Source organism: Anabrus simplex, chromosome 3 (assembly GCF_040414725.1).
Source record: "Anabrus simplex isolate iqAnaSimp1 chromosome 3, ASM4041472v1, whole genome shotgun sequence".
NCBI classification, from domain to species: Eukaryota; Metazoa; Arthropoda; class Insecta; order Orthoptera; family Tettigoniidae; genus Anabrus; species Anabrus simplex.
In genome coordinates this window covers 8,559,686-8,572,288 of record NC_090267.1, presented here as the reverse complement: position 1 = coordinate 8,572,288, position 12,603 = coordinate 8,559,686, and the positions used below count along the sequence as shown (strand labels likewise).

General features: G+C 40.9%; 1 long non-coding RNA gene across 1 annotated transcript in view; it reads left to right on the top strand.

Moving 5' to 3' along the window:
• Window positions 1-8,148, top strand: part of LOC136866926 (uncharacterized) — a 34,337-nt gene extending 26,189 nt beyond the window's left edge. Inside the window, exon 3 of the long non-coding RNA XR_010859588.2 lies at window positions 8,095-8,148. This is a non-coding gene — a long non-coding RNA (uncharacterized lncRNA). The remainder of the gene's footprint in view (window positions 1-8,094) is intronic.
• Window positions 8,149-12,603: the final 4,455 nt, after the last annotated feature.

Here is a 12,603-nt window from a genome sequence, read left to right as displayed (position 1 = left end):
TTATTTTCCATCATTTTTGCACGTTAGCCCCTCTCATTCCCCACCCCCAGCGGAGGCTGTGATTTTTCATCTCCATAGTATTTTTTCTAAGATGGTAAGTCATATGTGTACGAAGTTTCGTTGAGAGCAATTCTGGAACATACCCACAACAGTACATCCATAATATCCGTTATATTTACATTCATCTCCCCCTCTCAACCACCATACTGATTGCGGCTGAAGTATGACTTAACCATCCAGAGTGTCACAGATGAACTCTGTGACCTCGTAAAGAACGTATTCGACATTAATATCAGTAAAAAATCGTTTATTTTTACATTTCACCATTTCCCGTAGGTGTGCTAGGGGTGTTTTACCCCAACAGTATTTTTATCAGATAGTAAGTCATGCGTGTACCAATTTTATAAGAGGGCTGTGCTTAATGAAAAGTACATCCTATTTTTGGTCATTTTGAACATTTTCCTTTCCACCCCTTCTAATATCCATGCCGATAGGGGCTGAACAACGACAACCGGAGTGTGATTATTCATCTCAGCGACCTCGAAAAGTATGGCTGTATCTTCATTAAGGCCACGGCCGCTTCCTTTCCTATCCCATCGTCGCCGTAAGACATATCTGTGTCGGTACGAGGTAAAGCAAATTAGCAAAAAATAAAACAGAAATGTATGGATTGGACACAATTTTCGATTATTTTTATATATCATTCCCCCATCGTCCCCCCACCCTCAAGGAGGCAAAAATTGGACATTAAAAATTTCCGGCGTGTCACTATTCATCTCAGCGACAGCGAAAAGTATGGATCAACACTACTTTTGATAATTTTTATATCTCACCCCCTCGCCCCCTACCCCTAAGGGTTTGTGGTTTGTTTCATGATACTAAAAATTCGGAGTGCCGCTATTCATCTCAGTGACCCCGATAAATGTGGATTCGACATTATTTTCGACAATTTTTATGTATCACTACCCCCTCGCCCCCACCACAGAGGAGCTAATTTGGACATATAAAAATCCGGAGTCTCACTATTCATCTCAGCAACCACGAAAAGTATGGATTCGACACTATTTTCGATTATTTTGATATATCACTCCCCCTCGTCCCCACCCCAAAGGGGGCTGAAAATTGACTTTTAAAATTCCGGAGTGTCATGATTCATTTCAGCGACCACGAAAAGTATGGATTTGACACTATTGTCGAACATTTTATGTGTCACCCCCTCGCCCCCACCACCCCTATGAGTACCCCACGCGGTTTGTCAAAAGAAATCCGGAGTGTCACTATTCATCTCAGCGACCCCGAAAAGGATGGATTCGACAATATTTTCGATTATATTGGCATATCACTCCCCCTCGCCCCCGCCCAAAAGGGGGCTGAATTTGCACTTAGAAAAATTCCGGAGTGTCACTATTCAACCCAGCGACCCCGAAAAGTATGGATTCGACACCATTTTCGAATATTTTTAAATGTGACCCCCTCGCCCCCCGCCCCTAAGGGTACTTGGAACGTCTTACCTCCACGCGGTTTGTCTCCTAACACGAAGTCGTAAGTGTACCAAGTTTGGTGTAAATCGCTCCAGTGGTTTAGGAGGAGATGTAATACATACATACATACATACATACATACATACATACATACATACATACATACATACATACTTACTGTAATCGTAAAAATGTGTTCATATCTTTAAGGCGCTTGATATTAAATTAACGAGCATGATTCTTAACCTAGGGAGTGGCTTTATCATTGGAGCTGGTACAGAGAGAAGTATAGTTATCAATTTGAGAGATTCTTTTGATAAATAGAGTTTATTGATCATCAAAAGCAAGTTCATATACCCTTAATACAGCAGCGTGGAAGTGTCGTGGCTGGTTGGTACCTCCAAGTCCTGAGATGGTGCTGGACATCGACTGGGCAGTGACCACACCAGCTCGGATGAGGAGTTCTGGAATGTCTGGAGGTTCTGGAAGTGTCTCGACGTTCTGGAATGTCCCGACGTTCTGGAATGTCTCGAAGATTGGCACACGCTCCAGGGTTCGATTCGAGACGTAATTCACACTTGAATTTCCTGCACGGCACTCCACACATTCATGGCACTGTCTGAACAGATATGACCTTTTAATTATGGTTACTGCACTCTAGATATTAAATCAAAACGTTCTGGAATAATCACTCGAAGAACAAGTACTGGCAGAAATGCAAGTTCATAATGCAAGCTCACTGTAAGTCAGAATGTTCTAGAGGATTACTGTCACTGCAGTCCTAAATGCATAGTTCTGAAGATTTAAAACATATTGGCAATGAACTGAATAAGTAGCACTCGGAAACTGTCCTGTTCCGTCAATAGGCGAAGTGAATAGCCAATAAAGAAAAAAATATTTGAAAGAAAAAGTCTGACTTCATAAATTATGGATCAATCAAAATACTGGAAAGTTCTAGGCTTTCTGGGAACGCGATATGCGTATTCTGAATTGTCACAGTCGTTAAGAATGAAAACATAAGTCCCTGTGCAGCACTTGGAAAGTATTGCATATTTCACAATTAGACGTAATGTTGAACGTCCCCTAAGTTTCATAGTCTTTACAAGGCGTAAATTCAATGAGGCACTTGAGAAAACAAGTCATATCGTTCACACGAAAGTTTATGTTGGTAGGGCACAAGTTCATCCTACACGCTCGGAAAATTTCAATGTTCCAGAAATTGATTCAAAAAATACAAGTTCGAATAAGTTCGAAACGTAAGTTCAATGCGGTACACAACACTTGTGAAATTCAAAGTCCTTTCAATCGTCGTCGAATAAGTAAGTCCCTATGTGGCACTTCAAAAAACAACAAAGTTCCAATGTGTAGAAATAACAAAGTTCCGATATGTCAAAAATATTAAAGTCCCAACACGACACTCGAAGAAAATGAAGTTCCGATGACGATGTTCCAATATGTCACCTTAAGAAAATAATAAAGTCTTATCGCGACACTTGGCGAAAATAACAAAGTTCCAATGAAACGCTTCCGAAAAAATAACGAAGTTCCTATATAGCACTGTAAGAAAATATGAAAGTCCAATCACGACACACGAAAAATAACAAAGTTCCAATGTGTCAATATGACAAAGTTCCAATACGATGCTCGCAAAAAATAACAAAGTCCCATTCAAGCACTTCAAGAATATGATAAAGTCCCGATACAACACTTAGAGAAAATACCGAAGTTCCAATACTTGGATTTCGCAGACTGTCAACTAGAAGTTCGACACACACAATACTTCTTCTGTCACCCGTGTCGCAGAGATGGCGGAGTGACAGACACTCAATTCGTAGTTCGGGCGGTCCTTCTTTTATACACGTTCGCATGGAAGTGTCTAGAACTCGGGTATTATCTACCCTTATAACTCCTATAATACTCGGTGGATTTTCTTGATATCTTGACAGATGACGTCCATTGTAAAGGTTTTTAAGATGGCAGTGTCAAAATAGCGATAAAGTAGCTCAAAATGTACTTTTTGAGGGTGAGCTGGAACATTACCATATATGGCACGAATAGCTGGCTTACGGCGGCCACGTCACTTGCTGGGTACGTCACTGCGTTCGGCGGGCTGCCTACCTTCCTCCTCGCGCGAAGTTCAACAAACATACTTCGGACTTCTCTCGTAGCGGCGTTCCCGGTACAATACATACATACATACATACATACATACATACAATGACATATATATATATAGATGTTCACACCCGCGGGATTACTAAATGTTCTCGTGGGGAAATAAACTCAACTTGAATCTCCAATATTGAGATTCACTCCATAAGAGTTGCTAATAAATTTTCACTAATTTTAGCAGAGGGGATGTCTGCTTGCACGGCAGAGTTCTGTTTTCACGTGGTTACGATGAAAAGTAGCAGCAGCAGAGAGCAGAGTAGCAGAGATCGATTTATTGCGAACCTGACATTTTATAGTCTTGGCTCGGGAGGCGTGTCCTTTTTAAAGACGATCATTGGTTCATGGGGTCTCTTATAATTGGCTATGACTGTTCTCATAGATTGCTCGCAGCCCAGGTCGTCCGCGCGTGGCCCTCCGTAAACACAGGCTCGTCACGTGATCTACCCCGCACAGTCGAATCAATACATCGCCCTTCTGAATGATAGAAAAAACCAGTTTGGAGCCCACACACAGCTTTGCAGATGATGAACACAGCTCCCGGTGAACAATAAAACTTTTATTATTTATTTATTTATTTATTTATTTATTTATTTATTTATTTATTTATTTATTTATTCCTGACTTACATTTGTGGCGAAGTTAGGGCTCACGGCCCTCTCTTACACTTAACCACTATAAACAAAATTTAAAACTTAAAATTTAATGTTGGCTCGTCGTAAATATTCTAAAGATAGCCAAATTTGAAGGGGACATCAAAGTGCCTTACATAGGTTATAGTTGGGTTCTGTGAAGACATATGAGTAATATGAAATGATACAGAAGTGAATTAAGAAGAAATGGAATATTCAAGCGAATACATGCGTTATGTCAACGTATACATGAGAGTTGTTGAGATGAAAGTAGAAATATGATGTGAAAATATGAAACGGATAACATATATAAAGAATGAGTGAATAAGAATAATGATGGCGATAGTTATTATTTCGTCGATAAAGAAGAGAATGGTTTGTTGCAAGGGTTATATTGAGAAGATTGGCGCAATTTGAGGTTAATAACACATATTTAACTCCATGATGAGCAATAATTCTTAGGTATTCCATATCCAACGTTGAGTTATATATCTCATATATAGGGGGGTGGGGTTGTAGGCACATATAAATCATCGAGATAAGCCCATATAAGGAAAGTTGAGTAGAATGTTAACCAACATTAACTCAGATTTCAACCACAGTCATGTTCGCTTAATAAATATAAATATCATACTTACTTGTCACAGTTATGCTACTGGTGAGGTAACGGACACATGATTGCTAAAGATATTGGTTGTTAGAGTCTTCTTAAATGACATACCATACTTATTTCCATAAATAAAGATGAATGAGGTGTTGACATGTTGATATGTTGTCTGTGATACATTTATGCAGTTAACTTAATTCATAGAATTTATGAAAGGGATGATATTCACATGAGCTGTTAGGAGTGCATATGTGGTAAACGACTTATCGCTTATCTTTTTCCTGATGTATCCACACATAAGAAAACTGAAATGATTGAAGTAATCGATATTGCTGAAAGTATTGATATCCCCAAAATTATTAATCAACTATGGAGATTTGAAGACATGAATGCATAAAATTAGGCTATTTAAGTAAAGGCAACGGATGATACTTACTTGTCACAGTTATGCTACTGGTGAGGTAACGGACACATGATTGCTAAAGGTATTGGTTGTTAATAATAACAGATGTGTACGTCCTTCTGTTGTTGTGCGATAAATCACAAGGTGTTTCCCAACAGTGTCGACAAGGTGCCTTGGCCTGCTGGATCCTCACTCGAGCACTGATTCGACGACAACTCCAGGAACATTCATTCTATTATATTCTACATTGCTTATTTCATGACGATTGGGTAATTCTTTTCTGCCAGTGTAATTTAATCATGACATTTATTTAAGAAGATTCATTTTTATTCATTTAAGGCGTTGCAAATATTTGTATACAAACGTCACTACGTTTAGTTTAAACTTGGTATTCATTTTACGCATCGCACAATTACGATGACTTTTGTCGAGTGGATATTAACATGTAGTCTTGTATCTTTAATCAATTAGATACGTTACCTGGACAAATATATTGCAAACGTTTCTGTATACTACATTCCTTATTTCATGATGTTTCGATATCTTAGTGCGCAAGTGTAATTTAATCATGATAATTATTCAAGGAGATTAATTTTTATTCATTTATTTATTGAAGGTGTTGTAAATTTTGCATATCAAAGTCTCTAGGTTTAGTTTAAAATTGGCTAATATTTTAGGCAATTAGCGTTACTTATAAAATGTGTACTTGATGTATATATTGCTTTATTGAATCAGCTATGATTGTGCAAAGAATGTGTTGAAGATAAATAGATCTATCTGGCTACAGATCTATTTATTTATCAATCTATCTAACCACAAACCACACTCTCCTCCACTACAATAACACACAACTCATACACAACACTATCCTGCACTAATATAACACACAACTCATACACCACACACAACACTATTCCCCACCACAATAACATGCATACACGGCAGATGCTAACCACACTTGTCGGATGGTCTGACTTTCAAGGGTTGCACTAGCCTTTCATCAGTCATGCGAATTATTATTATTATTATTATTATTATTATTATTATTATTATTACCAGCTGTACTGCCCAGAACTTTTCTTTAATGTTAACGCTAAGGACATGCATTATCCTGTAATTATGCGTGAAGTATATTTGCGTAGATTCCGTTATTGTGATGTTGATTGATTATTTCACGAACTCTCTTATACTTTTCAAGTTATTGTAATGCGTTAAATTTTAAACTTTTGTGTCACTTTAATTAGTTTCGCGTAAAATATTTTCCTTGCGGCAGCCCATCTTAGCTGAAAAGTAGCTGGTCCTTTGACAGAAATAACAATAAATGATAACTGAAGAGATACGCGCTGCCTAATATTCACGAAAACTGTGTATTCAATGTAACCCGTTGCTGCTCCAATTATTGTGGGACTTAAGTGTCAGTGATCAGCCTGGCGACAATGAGAACTATGGATTTGTCACATATATTGGTACGTCATATGTGCACTAAGTCCAGTGGTTACGAGGACACATCGAACACACACACATATACTCGCTGTAGTGCCCGGCGTTGTCCGGATGGTTTCTGAATGTTTACCTTTAAGATTTGTATTACTAGTTAGTTATGTGTGAAGTGAATTTTTATAGAATTCCTTTTTTGACTTGCAGATGATATGTTACGATCTATTATGTAGTTTAGAATTATTTAGGTGTGTTTGATTTCAAGATTTAGATTATTTAATTTTCGAGTAAAACTTCGTCCTTATAGGAGCTCGAATAAACTGGGAAGTATTTGATCCTGTCAACAATTAATAAGTGAGAACAATATGTATATAGCCATCGCACTATAGATACGATGTACAGGATTTCAACTGTCAATGAGACTGTCCCCCTGTCGCCCCCACCCCTAAGAGACAAAATATTTGGATTGTCATCATTCAACTCAGTGACCCCAAAACTGTAGATTCGACACAATTTTCGATTATTTTCAAATCTTACTCCCCCTCACACCCACCCCATGGGGCTGAAGGTGAACTTTAAAAATTCAGAGTGTCACTGTTCATTTAAGCAACCACGAAAACTATGGATTCGATACTATTCTAGATTACTTTTATACCTTACTCCCTTGCCCCTTGCCCGTACTGATGCTAGGGGTGTCTAACCCCATGCAGTTTGTCTCCTGATACTAAGTCATAAGTGTACCAAACTTGGTTGAAATCGCTCTAGTGGTTTAGGAGGAGTGTAACACATACGTAAAAACAAACAATGACATATATATTTTTTTATACTTCACCCCCTTTCCATCCCCGCTCAAAGGAGTTCTATGTGTACCAATTATTGGTTGGCAGCTGTGCCCAGACGTACACGCATAATCTCGCTCTCTAGAATCCTGTAGCTGACGTTGCCATGGTTACGGCAGTTCATTTCTTTTATCCGATTCCTAGAGCTGGGCTAGTGTGGTGGCAATATCTCCATAACGGTTGGTTTTCGGGCCCATAGGGCTTACCGAATTTTGTTCTTTGCGTCAAGGGGCTTCAAATGAGTTTTGTCTCTTCCTTGTACGACAAATTCGATTTCGCCTGTATTAGCCTGTTATTTATATATTTTTATATGTACCCCTGTCGCCCCCCCCCCTAAATCGAATTGTTTCGAAAATAAGATACAGCCCATGTTACTCATTGGCAATGTAGCTTTCTATAGGTGAAGTAATTTTTAAAATCGGTTCCGTTGTTTTTCAGTCTATCCGTCAAAAACAAGTATACAAATGCTTTCTCTTTATAATATTAGTATAGATTTACATTTTAATATAGACTACTTTTATTGCAGGTATATGAAACGAATCCGCAGACGTTGATGAAGCAGGAGGTGGTGATTATCAATCATGAATACTGTCACGCCTACTATTGGTTTTGGTGGCAATATGAGGTCACCAACAAACAAATCTGTACCACATTCCATCCAGACAACGCGCCGACAAGCACCTGGCATGTACGTCATCTCGTTCTCCTTCACTATTATTTTCTGAAATAAGTAATAGTATGTTCATCCGAGAGATGGGCAGTTCGAACCCCATAATTGGCAAGCCGATAGGCGGTTTCGGACTGCAACATCACTCCTTGCGACACAAGTTTCAGGATTATACAAGACTGTAGAATTAGTTTAGAGCTGTGCACAAGAGCCACACACTGGTGTAGCTGTAAGAAACACAACACATTTTGTTTAATTTGTAACATAAGTTACTCTTGTGTATAACTCAGTGAACAAATGGAGTTCTTTCATTTCAACGCTCCTACTGTACGTTCACTTGTATTTACGTAACTTGACAATGAACAGAGTTGTTGAGAAGAGCTGAGCACTAGGAGCACACAATGAACAGAGTTGTTGAGAAGAACTGAGCTATACAGCACACACTGAACAGAGTTGTTGAGAAGAACTGAGCTATACAGCACACACTGAACAGAGTTGTTGAGAAGAACTGAGCTATACAGCACACAATGAACAGAGTTGTTGAGAAGAACTGAGCTATACAGCACGCAATGAACAGAGTTGTTCAGAAGAACTGAGCTATACAGCACACAATGAACAGAGTTGTTGAGAAGAACTGGGCTCCAGGACACGCAATGAACAGACTTGTAATCACTTGAAAAAGGCTGATTTGCTCTTGCCATCTCCCAGTTTCATAATTAGAGTCCAGAATATGTAGAATCCACTCTACAGAAGATCAAAAATAGCTGACCCTAACATCTACGGGGAAATCTCACCGCTGGACAAACCAACCAGCCCTCGGCGCAACTTGCTCTTAGGGCCATGTCCTACGGAGCGACTGCTACACATCCTGAAGGATTGCAGGTTGCGAGGTGTCGAGTGGTCGGCCCAAAGTATCCTCTCGGACATTTGTAACCTGACAAACCCCGGTCAGATATTATTATTATTATTATTATTATTATTATTATTATTATTATTATTATTTATTCATGTGTATATTTCAATAATGTGTGTATTTAGCCGTCGCGGCTTAGTAACTCTTTTTGGATCTCTCATTATTGTATATAATCTCGATATTTATTTGGGACTAGCGTGTTGAGTTCACTCAGTTTATCTCCTGGTTGTGTACCTACGTGACGATGCTCCGAGTGGATGTTTACGTGTTGACGGAGCTGAGGTAGAGAAATTCCCGGAACTGGGCTACTTTAAGATGCTGTTGTGTTGGCTTGGGCTAGTGTGGTGCAAGCACGCGTCAGTAGTTGGAAGTTGCAGCTTGCAGTGTGCAGAGGTGATACTTGTGGTAATCTGAGAAGTGTTTGGTACGAGTTGAGGGAAGAAGTCCCATGCCATGTTGGGAGTTTTTGGAGATCTTCAGTTAACGGAACCGGAACCAGGAAGAGTGATGCTGGAGTGGGACAATATTCTATGGTTAAGAATATCTACATGAGGTAACGTGTTGGGCCGTTCCAAAATACAGTATATCAACGCTATCAGCAAAAGGGAGTCCATTTTCGAAAAAGTCATGACTGCGTGTGTATAATGTGCGTTTCGGGATGAACTGAGTTCCTATAGAGAGAGAGTTACTTCATAATATAGAGACATTAATTATTCATATTAATATTCTGTTTATTTTGCTATATATATGTTAAAGGGTGTATTACGACGAGCTATGCTCAGAGTTTAAGATATATTCTGGTTTAATTGATTAAGTAAATTTGTGTGATATTAAGATATATTCTGTTTAATTTTATGGGTGGGGGAAAGTACCAGATGGACTCCTTTTCCAATATTATCTTCCAGGTATCAGTGATTCAGATCTCCTTGTTACAAGGCAACGACCATGCAAAATGAGTCTCAACAGCCGGCAAATTTTAAGAATTATTTATTTGTATATTTATGGCTCCCAAATTCCATTAGTCATTATCAGTTTATATTTATTTAGTAGAAAGATTTCACATTATTCTTGACTTTGTAGACCGGCCGCTCTATCTCACTGTCGATAGCTCCTCAAATGTAATCACGTAGGCTGAGCGGACCCCGAAGCAGCCCTGAGATCCGTGTGAGAATCTACGACCTTGTTGGGAATCGAACCCGGGTCCTCCGGTTAAGAGTCATACACCGCGGGGATGGCCACCCCTAGACATAACAAAAAACGTTATCTTGAATCTGTCTTCTCAGAATTACTTAATAACTCGGGAAGGAACCAGGGGAATTCCAAATGTCCTATCCTGACCAGACCATGAGTCTCAGGCTAATACCAGATTGCAACAGGAGAAGAAAAATAGAGTGGTGATAACGTTTGCAGTTTTCAAACAAGCATACAATTGCATTTACACGAAATCTTTACTAAAATGCTAAAATATCTCAGTCTACTCCCGAAATTAACAACTATGATAACATTGATCCACTCAAGCACGAAGTCAAATGTGACGAATTATCGGTACCATTCGCCATGGTGCCTGCACTCTTACCACTACTGTTCAATTGTCCTTTAGAAATTACAATGAGTTTATGCGCTAATTAAAAATGGGACGAGAAAATGATAACAAACTCTCTTGGTTTCAACGACGACTTGACCGAGAGTAAAGTAATACAAGAGTCATTTGAAAAGGCAGAAAATAGCAAAAGTACCTCGCAAGAGTAATAACAAAGAACCCAAACGAAGAGACTAGATAAAACACAAATAACCTGGGTCTCAACTATTTGGAAAAGTGGGTACTGGGAGTACGGCTTCAGAGAGAGGTTGACTTACGCGGTCATAAAGGTGAATGAAGAAGAAGAAGAATACAAAACGTAAGCTATTCATGAGAAACAACATCTGTCGGTTTACCCGAAAGCGGCGTGCTAAGCACGATATTATATCTTATTCACAGCGATTCCGGATGCGTATAATCACCCACCAGCACTGTGTGACCAACTGGAGACAGCTAATTTCACCTCCTCACCGCTTCAGAATCGTCGTCAACAGAGATCCTTTTTCAGTTTACCGAACACATGATAATCGCGTGGCGCTATGTCTGGGCTGTATGGAGGATCTTGCCACTTCCACTTGAATTGCTGCAGCAGTTCGAACGTTTGGCGGGTCGTGCGACGTGCTATGCAGTATCTAGGTGGTTATGTAGCGCTGGAGGTTGACCGTTCTGAGAAATGTTTACAGTCTGTGTTGCCTATGTGTAGGTGGTTTCATAAAGGCCATTAGTTGGAAGTGTAACTTACTTTTTGATTCGCCCCCGTATGTACACTGACTGACAGAGCAAATGCAACACCAAGAAGGAGTGGTCAGAACTTTACGCCAATTGCAGGGTAGACTGACGTCACTGAGGTATGCTCATGATGTGAAATGCGCCGCTGTGCTGCGCACGTAGCGAACGATAAATGGGACACGGCGTTGGCGAATGGCCCACTTCGTACCGTGATTTCTCAGCAGACAGTCATTGTAGCACGTGTTGTCGTGTGCCACAGGACACGTGTAGAGCTAAGAATGCCAGGCCGCCGTCAACGGAGGCATTTCCAGCAGACAGACGACTTTACGAGGGGTATGGTGATCGGGCTGAGAAGGGCAGGTTGGTCGCTTCGTCAAATCGCAGCCGATACCCATAGGGATGTGTCCACGGTGCAGCGCCTGTGGCGAAGATGGTTGGCGCAGGGACATGTGGCACGTGCGAGGAGTCCAGGCGCAGCCCGAGTGACGTCAGCACGCGAGGATCGGCACATCCGCCGCCAAGCGGTGGCAGCCCCGCACGCCACGTCAACCGCCATTCTTCAGCATGTGCAAGACACCCTGGCTGTTCCAATATCGACCAGAACAATTTCCCGTCGATTGGTTGAAGGAGGCCTGCACTCCCGGCGTCCGCTCAGAAGACTACCATTGACTCCACAGCATAGACGTGCACGCCTGGCATGGTGCCGGGCTAGAGCGACTTGGATGAGGGAATGGCGGAACGTCGTGTTCACCGATGAGTCACGCTTCTGTTCTGTCAGTGATAGTCACCGCAGACGAGTGTGGCGTCGGCGTGGAGAAAGGTCAAATCCGGCAGTAACTGTGAAGCGCCCTACCGCTAGACAACGCGGCATCATGGTTTGGGGCGCTATTGCGTATGATTCCACGTCACCTCTAGTGCGTATTCAAGGCACGTTAAATGTCCACCGCTACGTGCAGCATGTGCTGCGGCCGGTGGCACTCCCGTACCTGCAGGGGCTGCCCAATGCTCTGTTTCAGCAGGATAATGCCCGCCCACACACTGCTCGCATCTCCCAACAGGCTCTACGAGGTGTACAGATGCTTCCGTGGCCAGCGTACTCTCCGGATCTCTCACCAATCGAACACGTGTGGGATCTCATTGGACGCCG